This window comes from Taudactylus pleione, unplaced genomic scaffold, assembly GCF_031769625.1.
Source record: "Taudactylus pleione unplaced genomic scaffold, aTauple2 ptg000037l, whole genome shotgun sequence".
Taxonomy (NCBI): domain Eukaryota; kingdom Metazoa; phylum Chordata; class Amphibia; order Anura; family Myobatrachidae; genus Taudactylus; species Taudactylus pleione.
The window spans coordinates 15472403-15488268 of record NW_028284439.1 but is presented as its reverse complement, the minus strand read 5'-3'; the positions used below and the strand labels follow the sequence as shown (position 1 = coordinate 15488268).

The 15866-nt window shown below is 42.5% G+C and overlaps 1 pseudogene; it reads right to left on the bottom strand.

Annotated features, from left to right (window-relative positions):
- Positions 1–830: 830 nt before the first annotated feature.
- LOC148538754 (uncharacterized) lies at positions 831–7654 on the bottom strand (annotated as a pseudogene).
- Between the last annotated feature and the right edge of the window lie 8212 nt (positions 7655–15866).

Here is a 15866-nt window from a genome sequence, read left to right as displayed (position 1 = left end):
CCAACAAGTGTTCAATACACCATTTTGGGGTCCCCACTTCCACATTTCAATGGCCACCCCCACTGTTGGGGGTGGCAAGAATATTACTCCACTTGGGGGCCCCATTTACACAGTTCAATGGCCACTCCCACTGTTGGGGGTGGCCAGAATATAAGCCCACTTGGGGTCCCCATTTACATAGTTCAATGGCCAGAATATAAGCCCACTTGGGGGCCCCATTTACGCAGTTCAATGGCCACCCCCACTGTTGGGGGTGGCCAGAATATAAGTCCACTTGGGGGCCCCATTTACACAATTCAATGGCCACCCCCACTGTTGGGGGTGGGCATATTAAAAACCATCAAATTAATATGTCCTTTTTACTTTATATTGTTTTTTGTTTTCCCCATAGGAATGTCTCTGCATCGTGAACCAGAATTCATAACTGGCTTTCTTGAGCTATACAGGCACCATGACTGTCTTTGGCGTACCAAGTCCAAAATGTACAGCAACAGACAGAAGCATAACCAGGCCTTAAAGGAGTTGTCAGAGTATAGATACTCCATTTCATGAAGATGCAAAGTCCCTAGTGTGGGTGCGCAATAAGATACAGAATCTGTGTACAACATTCGTCAAACAGCACGAGAAGGTGGAGGATTCTAAACGTTCGGGATCCGGGGCCGACAGCATATTCAAACCCAAACTATGGTATTATGACCTGATGATATTCCTGGTGCAGCAGGATCCTGTGAGATCTTCTGTACAGGTGATGGCTGAGGCAGAGGAGTGCAGCCTGCTGGAAGAGTATTTCCTGGAATCTGCAGAGACATCAGCGGTAATTTCTAATTTTTTCAGATCAAATCTTCTTGCCATGGCACTGCACCATGCCCATTAAAATAGGCCATATATTCCTCTCTGACTTTTTTGGCCAGAGAAGTCCCGGGTTCCCTAACCACTGGTGGCGCCACAGAGGGGAACGGAGCAACCTCTTCCAGATTTTCGGGGTCTTCAACTGTAGGTGTTACCAATAACCTTTGCTGGGTGGCTTTCTTGCGCAGGAAGTTGTACAGGATACAGCAAGCCATGACCACCCAATCAATCTTCTCGACTTTTACATTTATAGGGATATGCAAAATCCGGAATCAGTTGCTCAAGATCCCAAAGGCATTCTCCGCAATATGCCTTGCACGAGATAAGCGGTAATTGAACACCCGCTTTCATAAGTCAAGGCCCTATGAGGGAATGGCTTCATGACATTTTCATGAAGGGCGAAAGCCTCATCAGCTACGAAAATGAAATTCAGCCCATGATTCCTTGACTCTCTGGACGGCAAATGAAGGGTGTTAGTGGTGAGCATCTCATAGAATGCCGTCTTCTGAAAAGAGAAACCTTCAGAAGAACGGCCATTCTTCCCCACATCTACAAACAGTTACTCATATTTGCGTTAACCACAGCCATCAGAACAACACTGAAGTACCTCTTATAGTTATAGTAGTAGGACCCAGTGTTGGCAGGTGGGTTTATCCTAATATGCTTGCCGTCAATAGCTCCTCCACAGTTAGGGAACTGCCAACGGCTCTCAAACTCATCCCCAATGGCTATCCACTCTTCCGTGCTTGTAGGGAACTGTGAAAGAAATTGAAAACTAAATAAAAAACTTAAATTTTACAAAATGTTATCTATTTACAGACTTCAGATATCCCCAGCAACCCAGACCTACACAGTGGAGAAGAGAGTGTTTCGACTCCAAACCATACACCACCAATTTCAAAAAAACAAAGGCGGAAAAACAAAAATAAAGAAAATGAAGAAGACCCACTACTTTGCCAGGCCAGAGGGGCCTTATTGAAACCACCGGATGAATATGACAACTTTGTGGCCTATGTCAGTGCAGCAGTGTGAGGAATGGTCCAGGACCAAAGAATGCAATTTGAAAGAATGACGTCTGACCTCATATTTAAAGCAAGGGAATTTCTACTGACATCGGACACTACCATTATTACCCTGCCAGTAGTTCCAATTCCCCCTACACTCAACACATCAACATCCACCTACTATTCATCCCAAACATACCATCCACCAACTACAAACTACCCACCCTACCAACCTCATCCCCCACCCACATCCTCCTACCAACCTCATCCCGCACCCACCTCCTCCTACCAACCTTATCCCCCACCCACCTCCTCCTACCAACCTCACCCCCCACCAACCTCCACCTACCATACTGCTCCCCCAACCACATCCTCCAGTGAAACAACTCACCCAACCACCTCCTCCTACCAACCACATCCCCCACCCACCTCCACCTACCATCAGACTCCCCCAACTACCTCCTCCTTCCAAACTGGGCCCTCCTGCCTTCTCCTACCAGTCTCTTCCCCCACCCACCTCCACCTACCATCCTGCTCCCCCAGCCACTTCCTCCTACGAAAATATAACTCCATCTGCCGCGTCCTACCAAACTACTTCTACACCCTCTCCACCCAATTTGTCCACACTATTACGTAAAGAAAATGGGGATTTATTTTAATTGTTATGTGTTTCCCAAAAAATGTTACACACTTGTTTGGTATTAATGAAGTTTCATACTCCCTGGTAAGTATGGTGCTGAATGCAGCATGGTGTTTGTGTTCCAGACTCTCAGGCAGCTAGGAACACATGCTGGAAGTGCATGTCAGTGGGGCCGGGCCCACTGAATTTGCACTTTCTGCATGTGTTTGCACCCCTGAAATCTGGGCCACAAACACCAAAGCTCATGCTGCACCATACCTACCAGGGATTGGGTAACTTGGTGATACTTTTAACATTTTATAGATGTGTTTTGTAGACAAAAAGCCATGTTGGCCTATTTTTGCACAGTGTTAAGGAAGTTTCATACTCCCTGGTAAGTATGGTGCTAAATGCAGCATGATGTTTGTGTTCCAGACTCTCAGGCGGCTAGGAACACATGCTGCAAGTGCATGTCAGTGGTGCCGGCCCACTGAATTCGCACTTTCTGCATGTGTTTGAAATCTGGGCCGCAAACACCAAATCTCATGCCGCAGCATACTTACCAGGGTTTGGGTAACTTGGTAATACTTTTAACATTTTAGCCATCTTTATATCTAAATATATATAATTTTCACATAAGTATTTAAGTTTCACATAAGTATTATTTTTGTATCTAATTTTTCACATAACTAGCAAACTACAGAAACCTGAAATAAAACATTTTTCTGGTTTGACAATAAATAAAGTGTGGTGTGTGTTTTATCCTACCTTACAATAATGGAACTGCAGCACCTTCACGATAGCCTTGCACGTCTCCGGGATAATGCGTCCCAAAGCTTGAGCCGAGATGGGGGTCCCAAACTTTAGGTCTTCAAAGGAGCATCCCATAGCCAGGTACCTTAGTGTAGCCATGAGCCTCTCCTTGGCTGTGATGGCCATCCAAAATTTGGTGTCCTGCTTCCAGATATAGGGGGTCACCAGATGCAGCAATTCCTGAAAGGTGGTGTCATCCATCCACAAGAAGTTGCGGTAGTCGTCTGGATTGTCCTCCCTCATCTCAGTCAGCATGGGCATATAGGATTGACTCTCCCTCTCCAACAGCCAATCTTTGGTCCAGCAGGACCTCATCCTCCTCACTCAGCATCACCACAGCATAGGACAGCAGTGCTCTATAATGACAGGGATCCATCACCACAAAAAGCAGAAAATAGACCACAGGAAATAGAGCAAGAAGCACTTTGTAAAGCCAGGCAATACAAAGCAATGCACAGTAGCTAGCAATGTGGAGCATTCAGCAGGGTAAAAACCAAGCCTCGCTAATCACAGAGCAAACAGGAGTGCACAGCGCTGAAGAGGCAGGCATTTTTTATACCCCCAGTGAAGCACAGCCCTCTATTTCAATTTGGGGCCAATCTATGCCATGATAGCATGTTATTGGTGAGGCACAAGTTCAACCGTTTACACGATCCGTCATATAGTGACGTGTGTTTGTACGACTGATCTAATGAAAATCGTGTGTAAAAAAAACCCACAAAATCGTGTGGTCAGGACTGCCGGGGAGCTCCGGGGAATTGAAAAGAAATCATATGATGCATCGGATCTTATGCTAGTCATGCAGGTTTATGGCCAGCATAACAAAAAGCAGTTGTCTGCAGAATAGCAGAGTTGTAGGTGTCAATGCATTTTGTAATTTTGACAATGGAGACTTTCTCAAGACTGACTTCAATCAGATGTCATGCATTCCATAACATGGACTGACTGAGAGCCAGATAAGCATTGGCACTGGTTTTTACTTTATGGAGGGAGTGTATATTGTCAATTTAATTTATATATTTATTTTTAACAGGAAATTGAATTTTATAAATAAATTACTTGCAATGTGGTTAGTTGCAAGTAGAAAACTTAGGAGTGGTGAAGCTCGTTAACATCATAATATATTGGTTGTCATGGTAGCAGCGATAGTGTTTCCAGAGAATAATGTGTTGTATAATTCTCTGTAGATGAAAGTTTATTCCTATGTATTCATGTAAAGATTGCCATAGCTCAGGGCAAAGTTGTTTCTCATGGTTTATCATTTGTGTATGTAGAGTGGATGCCTTGGGATGTGACTAAGATGTGTATGATGTATTTAATGCTATTTATAAGAAACAGTGCTCCTAGCACTCCTTCATTTTATTTTTCTTTGCTTTGGAACCAAGGGGATTCGGTAGTCTGTAAACTGGGAAGTGGAGTGAATATTATATAAGACTGCATTTTTACACAGGCAGCCTAACCTTAGAATAATTTGTTAGTGCACCTATTTTTTTTATTTAATAAAGTGTTTGTAATAAACTCTATTTGATCTCTGTCAAAGACTATACACTCTTCTAGTGTTTTGACTTTCACAAGTGTTTTATTATGGTGTAGGATTTCAATCATTAATGTTACAGCATTATATACTTTTTCCATCACATCCATTAAATCATTACTACTATTATTTGCACTACTATTATTATCTATATCACTATTTCATAAGTACCTCCAACCTAAATTATTAACAGTCTCAATACACTAAATCAGATAACTTTAAAAGTAATTTAACTAATTACACTTTATTTTTGTTGTGAAAATTTACCACACTTTTTCCATTCAGTTACTAGTCTACATTAAGCCCACTGGGGAAGTCTCTGACAATGGCAAAGTGCATTCATTTGAAATAACAGCTATTTGTGTAGATTAAAATGGCAAGGCCATAATACAATTAAATTTTTTGATCAGCAGGTAAGTAAGGAGGTGTTTTATTATTGATCCATTTTAAGTACGTCAATGAAGTAAACAGACAAGTGTTTGGTACTAATTGTTATATGACCTTGCCTTATGATCTTACCACTGGATATAAAAATAGAGGTTTTACAGTATAGTATGATTCAGTTGGGGCTCAGTAATAACTGGAACAATGATGCAACTGACAACTGTTTTACTCAAAAAATGCCTAAGTTTCCTATACTATATATACAGTACTCCCAAAAATACAAAATATGGTACATCCACCTGGAAGGCATCCTATAATCTCTTCACATATTTCTATTTGTCAACCTCTTGTAATTTGTTGATTATTTCTTGCAACCCATACTACAGAATAATGCCACTTACACACCAGACACCACTGATTTTTTTAATCATCTTAATTCCTTAAGAAATATTTCTGACAACAGGCTCATGGTAACACTCAATGTTTCAAGGTAATATACTAACATTTCTCATGATTTGGGTATGAGTGCTGTCAGAGACTCCAACTCCACAAGTTGTATGAAGGTGTATAGAAAATATATATTTTTTTAAGATTCCCTTTTATTTACAGTTCCAAGGAACTGCAATGGGGTCCAATATGACCCCATCACATACAAATTTATTTATGTTTCAAATTGAGAACAGGTTGAATTCTAATTTTTTTTTTTTTTTAAATGTATTTAAGATACATAGGTGATTTGTTTATAATTTAGTCTGATGGAGATAGAATCCTGAAAGCATTCAGTGATCATTCTAATATTTAAGATACCACAATTAAGTTCTGTCTTAATTACAATTGTAGCACTGTTAATTTTATAGATGTGTCTATCATCCATACAAATTCGTTTTGATACAGTATATAGAAAAAGCATTGATGAGAACAAAATATTAATAGTGATCAGTTTCCATCTAAGAACCTTGAAGAAAGGGCTGCCATTCTCACAATTGTTGAGAATCATGCACATTAGTTCCAATCCTTATTTATTAGTTATCTAAGGCCCTTTGTGATATTGGTAAACATTTTATTAAACATGGATATGATCCATTAGAGATTGACAAAGTAATATCTGATTGTTTAGACTTAAATTGGGAAAAGCTTCTTAATGTATATCCCAAGAAGGATGACAATCAATGTATTATCTTTGTTAATACTTATTCAATAGTCTCCAATAAAATTTAGCACACTGATATGCAACATTGGTATATTATTGCCTCAGGTCCTATTTTGGGCAAGGTTCTCATGGAACCCCCATTATTTTGCCACAATTTTAAGGATTGATTTTTGACAAATGACATTATCTACCATGACAACAAAACATGGCTATCATTGCAAACATGAGTATTCAAATACAGTGGATGTGTAAATTGCTAATTTCTGCTGACTGGGTACAAGTTTACAATACGATATTTGAGTTAAACTTTTTCCATCTCACAGAGACACAGGTGCAATCCTAATTGGCAAGGCGGTACTTATACAGTTTGATATAAAGTTTATTGTGTGCGTGTATCCCTTGACAAAGGTGCAGTGGCACAGAAAAAACAGCTGTTGGGCATTCCACAAGATGGACTGACTGAGGTAAGTTGCTCAATGTCATTATTTATATTTGACAATAAACTATTTTGCACTTTTTTCATATAACAGTGTGCTGGTTACTGATATTAGTTCAGTCTGGATTTAATATATGCTCATCACTAGATAACATTATGTATTGCAACAGGCAAATGCATGATTTTTAGAAGTGTTTCCCATGACATGCCACTGGAATGTGTACGTTTGTCATGCAATGGGCAAGGTTATCATTTTATTTGCTAAGCAACTCTCCAACCCCTTTCCATGAGCAGTGTGAATACTTACATCTTAACTGTCTTTGAATTTAGGACAACTCCACCAGAATCAGGAAGGTTGGAAGACTCTCCTACCTGTTTTTGCAGCACTCACTATGTATTGTTGCTAGAATATTAACATCAGTTGCTAATTACGTAGATCCTAAAATGTTGTCCCCCTTTTGAAAAATGGAATCAATACAGTACAATACATGAAATGTGGACACTCTAGTAATTAGTGATGACTTTAGGTCTTTATCTACTTAACCAGTTCCACCACTAAATCACCCCTACTTAATAATCAGATGCAATCCCTGGAGGGCAAATGCAACAAGTAGGCAAGAATGATCATGGTATCTAGTTAGCTTCTTATCTGACAGCCCTGGATACTGCTAATTGCATTTCACCACAGTTTGTTGTCTATTTGGAATTCCTGGACTTTGCATTCCTTACTCAGTCTATCCAAGACCCTTATCCTGTCTGATGTCCTGTGCCCTTTTCCTACAGCCTGTTTCCCAGCCTCAGTCTGCTTTCTGCTATCATAGTGCTTGCAATTATTTGTTTCATATTCTGTGTCTAGCTTGTTCATTATGCATAATTCCTTTGTGTGTCATGCTTAATAAATATCTCTTTATCTCATTCACATTGGTATACAGTTTGCTGCCTGCGTGGGACCAGTCTTTATGCTCAAATCTAGGCTTAAACCATCCCAGGTGATCTCTCCTGTAGAGATCGTGACAAGAATTTTTCTTCAAAATTTTCAAAGTATTATTCTTGCCAATGACAGTGAGAAATATATATATATATATATATATATATAAAATTATTATTCCATATATCTTTACAGCTTTATTTTTATATATTATTAGTTGTACAGAAAGAATTCTGCAATCCAAAATAAAATGTTTCACTCAGCTTTAGTTTCTATAGCAACATTGCCATCTGTAGCATTTATCCTTAGTACAAATATATATATAAATATTCATGAGGTAATTTAAAAAAAATGCATCAGTAGCCCATAACCTTTACTTGGCACTCCTCTTCATATATTATTTTTCTGTAATGTTTATATAATTCTTTATAAGATTCTCGTCATGTGTAGAAATAGACTATACAACACATATAACATTGGTAGAGGGCTGTGAAAATTCCAAATTTTATGATGCTAGACTGCAACTTGTTCTCATTATTTAATGTGTGGTGCCAGAGAATAACTTACTAGATGGAGCTCTCATGCTCTATGGGAATGCAAATATATACAGTAGGCAGGGCCGGCGCTACCACTAGGCAAACGTAGGCAGCTGTCTAAGAGTGCCGGCCACTGCAGGGTGGTAGTGTGGACCACACATAAATGCAGTCTGCACTACACTACTAGGAACAAACACACAGCCGCCGGCAGCTGTGTTTGTTTTAGCAGCCGATGAGAGTCAGACAGACTCTCATCTGCTGCTGTGCTCACTCCCGGAGCTGGGCTGGAGCTCACTCATGAGCTCCATTTTCCAGCTCCCACAGTGAGTGATGGGAGAGATGTCATGATGTCTCTCCCAACATGTAGAGTGGGCCGGCCCTGGGGACAGAGGAGCGGATGCCAAAGTATGGATTAAGGTAAGTGGAGGTTTTTGTTTTTTTCTTGTGTGTGTGCCTGTCTGGGGGCACTGCTGGGGGGAGGCTACTACTGGGGGAATTGCTGGGGGAGGCTACTACTGGGGGCATGACTACTACTGGGGGCATTGCTGGGGGGAGGCTACTATTGGGGGCACGACTACTACTGGGGACACTGCTGGGGGGAATACTGCTGGGGGTACTGCACTGGTGGGACCACTACTGGGGGCATTGCAAAGGTGGGGGACTACTACTGGGGGCACAGCTGGGGAGGAGACTACTGGAGGCACTGTTGGTGGGGGGACTACTACTGGGAGCACTGCACTGGGGGGTTAGTACTGGGGGCACTATATAAGGGGCACTGCATAGGTGGGACTACTACTGGGGACATTATATAAGGGGCACTTCATAGGGAGACCACTACTGGAAACACTGCATAGGGGGCCACTACTGGGGGCACTGTGTAAGGGGCACTGCATAAATGGGACCACTGCTGGGGGCACTGTATAAGGACTTGTGTAGCTATCCGAGGGTGGGGGGTGCAAGGCTGAAGGAATGCCTAGGGTGCCAAGAAACCTTTCAGTGGCCCTGAAAGTAGGTAAGCCAGGTTCCAGAGAAATATATGGAATCTTATCACTTTCTGCAGAATTGATGCACCATGGAATGACTGGCTAAGGAAAAATGTCTGTAGCTTTAGAAGTCTATTTCAGCTTTCACCATTATATTTCATTACAAGAAATGTTTCGATTTGAGGCTTAATTATATGCAAATATAATTTGTTAAACATCACTTACAACCACAATAAACATAGGCCCTCATTCAGAGCCGTACGCTCTGAGCAGAGCGCACGCTCTGAATGAGGGCCGCCCTCCATAAAAATGGAGCGTCCTCCTGGACGCTCGTATAGCTGTGGGTCACCACCCACAGCCTATACGAGCATGCAGTTTGATGGCCGCGATGGTTGTGACCATCGAAACTGCGAGCCGGAGCCTGTGGTTGAGGTTTTCAACCACAAGGCCCGGAGTGATTTTGGCTCTATCAGAGCCAAAATCACTCCCACTGACATCACTAGTGATGTCAGTGGGCCGGCTTCTGACGGGAGGCGTTCCCTTGGGAACGCCCCTGTCAGGGAGGCACGCCCACCAAAGGGGGCGTGCTGTCAATCAACATCGACAGCACGCCCCCTTTGATCAGACACAATGAGCGAAGGACTTTCCTTCTCTCGTCGCATCTGGCGCATGCGCACGACGGAGCTCCCTCCGTCGTGCGCATGCTCAGTGCAAAACATCGACCCACTTGCGAGCGGACAGCCGCTTGTGAGTGGGTCTGAATCAGGGCCATAGTCCCTTTCTTCTAGCCATTTAACTCACATTGAACGAAAATGAAAAGAGAAAAAATCATGGCACAGTAAATTAATATAAAACTTAGCAACCCATTTTAGTAATGACAGAATATATGTGTGATCCAACCGAAAAATTATTTCCTAGAAAGCCCTTCCCCACAGAAAAAACAAGTGAATTGTAAAACAGTTGTTTGGTTTCCCTTAGTACACTTAATAGATGTCAATGCTGAAAAGTATAAAGCTGGAAACATTTTTTTCAATCTTAGGTAGTAGATGGAAGGATGGCAGTAGGACATATTTGGCACCCCATTGTAGTGAAGTGTTATTGTGTGATTGGATAAACACAGGAGAGAAGGTACCTTGTGATGGTGCAACAGCAGGGAAAAGCTCTTGCTCTAGAGCATCAACCTTGGCAACACTGTGACTCAAACCTTTGGCCAAACTACAGCAGATAGACAAGAGATCGTGGGCCTGATTCAGACCCGGTCGCAAGCGCTGAGTGCTCGCAACTGGGTCGATGGTGGCCCAGAGTGCATGTGCAAGACGGAGTCGGCTCTGTCGTGCACATGCACGAGACCCGAATAGCGACAGGCAATCCGTTGCTCTGGGTCTCGCATCAAAGGGGGCGTGCTGTCAATGTTGAGTCACAGCATGCCCCCTTTGGTGGGTGGCTGCCCAAATGGAGGCATTCCCATGTGAACACCTACCATTTGGGGCCAGCCCCACTGACATCACAAGTGATGTCAGTGGAGAGATTCCAGCTCTGTTAGAGCCAAAATCTCTCTGGGGCTTGCGGCAACGAGACCCTACCAGGGTCTCGTCACAAGCCCGATGGTTGTGATGGTCAAGACCATTGCGACCATCTTCCTGGCTACTCGCTATAGCTGTGGGTGGTCACCCACAGCTATGCGAGTGGCCAGGAGGCCGTTCTAAAAAATAAAAAGACCGGCCCTGATTCAGATCGAGCGCTCTGTCAGAGCGTCCGGCTCTGAAACAGGGCCTGTGTCAGGTCAGACTTATGCAATAGAGTGTTGGATTTATTTAGTCAGCTGGAATGAGTCACTTCTATCAAGCATTGGTTTGAAATGTTTCATTCAATTAATCACATAAATCACATTTGAATTAACATAACTACACAACTTTGTGACCTTAGGGTTAAAATTGGTGATTTCTACATGGTTAGCATATATCCTATTCGAGGCTCACTGAAAGAGTTATCACATCGGTGAACACATACTTATAACAATGCATACATGCTGAGTAGTATAGAAAAGATGTTTCTACTGTCAGCATTGAAACACCTTCAGACCCCTGATGCTGTGCAGTGAAGGACAGTCTGATTGGTCCACAGCTTATGAGAGGACAGCTAAAAATTAGATGTTAAAGTACCTGAAATATGTCCTCCCCATAGACAGGAGTTTGTGGTGCGGTGGTCCTCCAAGCACACAAAGATACCCCCTTGGGTGGGCTCACAACACGTGTTTTGCCAGGGCTTTATCAAGAAAGCTCAATGTGCCATGTCTGTGCTAGATGCTAAATAGCTTCTTTTCTTTATTTTCTCTGTGCCACTAATAAGGACTCTCATCTCTCATCCAATGCTTTGCATGATGGCAGAAAGCAGTTCCTCATTTGGGTAAGTTCACAGGCTCTATTTTTCTGAAGTATTATTCAGGGGGGTTAGGGTTAGGCACCCCCAATGGGAGGTTAGGGTTAGGCACCACCAGGGAGAGGTTAGGATTAAGCACTAATAAGGGAGTGTAAGGGTTAGAGGGGGAGAGGGTTAGCATACTTACCACCCCTGTTGGCATCTTCATCCTTCGGGCTTCCAGTATCGGGATATGAACCAGTGACTATTCAGCCACTGGGACTTCATACCCATTCCCATTTATACTATGAAGATGGGTATTATGTGGTTAATTGTTTCACAACACTCTTCTAATTTTTGGATCTATACAGTATTTTTAGCATGTTGTGTGTTTAATTTTCTATCCAGTACTAGCCATATTTTAGGGAATAACTAATAAACGTTATATTTTATATTGCCTGGAAGTGTGCCCCATCAAGCTGTATTTTTTAGTTTCTCTTTTTTTGCTAAGAAGACTCTCAAGGCTAAATTTACTAAGAATTGTGTTGGTCCGAGATTGCAATCACTGGTGTGTTTGGCCATTTTTCAAATACAGAGGTTTACTAAAGGCAAACACGTGTGTAAATTCATGATTCTCCCTGCAAAACATGCGTGAAAACATACAGTAAATAGAAATAAATATGCTATCGGACAAACTCGCAAGTACTTTCCATATTTAGGAATACAACAGAGGCATTTAGCAAGAACCGTGGTTGCAAACATGGGTGTAAAATTAGCAAACTTAGTCCAAAATAGAAGTTCAAAATAGACTACCTCCTCAGCAGTGTGTTTAGCAGAACCATACACAGATCAGTTTTATCGTGCATGTTTCTGACTGTTATAAAATATATATATGATTAATCTTAAAAAATAGCGTGCATTCCCCCTCCCAAGCATAGCCAGCAGGGTATTTTTGAGCTGGTCCTAGATCATGAAATAGGGGGGAAATGGCATGGATGTCCCTTGTATTTCAATGAACCAGCACCAGGCTCCTGTGCCGCTCTTGGTTGAGGAAATACAAGGAAAAATGCATAGGGTTCCATCATATTTCCATCAACAAGCACTGGGATCTTATTAGTGGGGGTATAATGCCACAACCAGGGGACAAACTTCATGGGATACCCCGGTGATAGCATTCATCACCCCACACTAGTCAGCCTGACCCAGGCCAGGCGTTTTTTTTTTATTCAGCTCTCTACAGGGCTTGCCCATCGTTTTTTGGTTTTTATGCCAAGCAAGGCAGGTTAGCAGAGCCTTTCCTGTCATACTTAGGTATACTCCAAAGTTTTGACAAACCTTTCATATTTTTCACAGTAATGTCAAAATTACTGGATCTACTGGATAGCATCAGGTTGGGCCTGGTTACATTAGATGCAGATTTACATGCAGTACATCTGGGCATCCCAGAACTCAGAATTTGCTGACCTATTTAAAAAGTAAGCTACATGTATCTGTAACATATCACATGTATTTGAATGAAGCTATTGCTCCAACCATCTTTAATCCAAGGTGTATACTGCTTGATATGAAATATCAAGTTATAGTTGTACTCAATCACGACTGTACTTGGAATTATCACCCTTGTGGAAGAGGCCACTCCAAGTGTGTCTCCAGCGGTGGCAACTGTCAAGAAAGATGGGCCTGTCCATCTCTTCATCAATTCGGTCCATTCAATCAAAGCTCTCAAGCATCCCCAACAACCCCTGATATCAGAGAAGCATGTGATTGCTGATATGCTTAATGCCAAGATTTTCACCACTTTAGATGCCAAATATGGATTTTGTCAGATCACATTGAACAGAGTCTTCCATGCTGACTACTTTTATGCTACCAGTGGGCAGATATGCATTTCTTCAAGTGACTTATGAACTCTTTATGGGAGCACCTATTCTAGTGTTTTCCATGTGAAACAATTGTGGACAAGATACTGATATGGGATTACTCTATGGAAGAGCATGATCAATCCGTACTCAAAGTCCTGTATAAGATAATGTGGCTGAATATGATGATCAACCCTGACAAGTGTTGCCTCTGTGTCACCAAAGTTCCCTATTTTGGTCATCTACTGTACTCACGCCCCAGAGTGTCAAGCCTAACCATGTAAAGATATAGGCCATACAGTACATTTAATGGCCACATCATCAGATGAGATCAGTCTTCATCAATTCCTAGGCATAACCAACTATCTTTTCAAGTTTCTACTTTATTGCAGCATGCATCATTTGTTACACCAGGATGCTGTGTGGTGTTGGGATTCTCATCACAATGATACAATTGTCCATGCTCCCCAGTAGTCTTGTATTGTGATTCTTTGATGTAAACCTCCATGTGTTATCTGCATATGTCTTACAGCATGGCCTTGATGCTGTTGCATGCAAATTGAAAAAAAGCTTCTGACATTCATGTTTTCTTGCAAAAAGTTCCATGACTTCATATATGGATATCCAATGATTGTTTGCTTAAATCAATCACCAGCCCCTCATCACAGTTCCATGAAAGCCCTGCACACTGCTTCAGCCAGTATCCGGTGTTTCATGTTGAAGCATCAGCATTATCATTTGGATATGGTGTACTAGTGTGACCAATGGCCACTCTCATGCCTTCATTTCTGAGCCTGAAGTACTGTACATATTGATTAAATGGAGACGAATAAACTCTCTTCTCTCTTCTTGACGGTTTGATGAGCTTTGTGATGCTATCTTCTATAATGACTTCTACTGTTTATCTAAAGTTGTGCTGGCTTTCATCCTCCAGGGATCTGTACTAGTACTACTGTCCCTTCTTTTTCATGCATGATGTGCTCCTCCAAGTACAATAGTATATTATCTTTTAATCCTACAAAAGTTTTATAGCACTCAGCTGTACCATGGTAATCCTGATAGAAAGTATGGTGGTCGCTAAAATCAGCTTAATGATATTGCCCAGGTGCTTGTAAAGGGCAGGGTTTACACTGAACCAGAGAAAAAAAGGGATATTCTCTCCAGCACACTGCAGCAATATTGGCAAAAATACTTGAATCCTACATAATAATAGAAATTCAGAGGTATTAGTTGCATAGATTTGCAAATATATGAATAAGCACCGGGCCAACGTCAAGGCTCCTCTATACCGGCATCCCTAACATTAAGGGGTTCACGTCTGAGGCGCAAGGCACCCCAAAAGAATCCAGCCAAGGACCATTCCCAGGGCATCACACGAAAAATGGAAGAAAGGTGATAGTGAAGTGTAAAGTATAGATTGGTAAAAGATAATCAATGAGTGTTTATATAATAAGAAAGAATTAAAATTACATAAATAATAAACATAGAAAAGTGATGAAAAAGTATTTATGTGAATTAAGTGGTGATGCCCTGAAAACGGCCAAGCCAGAGTAACCCCGGGGGCCCCATGCCCAAACGCTCACCCCAAAACAATTATTGCTACCACATAGTAGCACCCACTCTGGGTGATATAATTACAATTAATGTACTGCATAATAACAGCACATATATAAGCCGAGAGCTGACTCACCTAGGAGGTACCCCAGAAACCTCCAAATGGCACTATAAGGACCAGCAGATCCTCCCTATGCTGGCTCTCTTCATGCCTCTCAGAACTACAAATATAAAATATGGTGATCGCTCAAATCAGCTTAATGATATTGCCCATGTGCTCAGGGGCGCCAAGAGGGGGGGGTGCGGGTACAGATTACCCGGGCCCGGGCTTCCTGAGGGATCCGGCGGGGGCCGGGGTCCGACGCCACCCTCCCTCCCTCACAGCAGCCCAGCACACAGCGTGTGCTGAGCTGCAGTTGGAGACTGCTCATGGCTGCTGAGCAGCAGCAACAGCAGTCTCCTATGCCTTTGCGGGGAAGCGATCACACTGATCGCGCCCCCCTGGCTTTGCGCCAGGCTGAGGGGGATCAGAGCGCCCCCCTCCCCGGCACGCAGCGCCAAATCTTTTTCATTTATTTATTTTTGTTGGCAAGGGGGCGTGGCCACGCCTCCCGGGATTAGGCCACGCTCCCTATTACCGGGGCCCGCCTTGGCTCTTGGCGGCCCTGCATGTGCTTGTAAAGGGTGGGGTTTACAATGAACCAGAGAAAAAAAAAGGGATATTCCCTCCAGCACACTGCAGCAATATTGAAATGGTCATTCTGATGCAGAAGCTGTAAAGTCTAGGGCAAAAGATGCTTTGTTTTAGCCTACCATGTCTGCCAACATTGAACTTGTTGTTGTTGCCTGTGCAACTTGC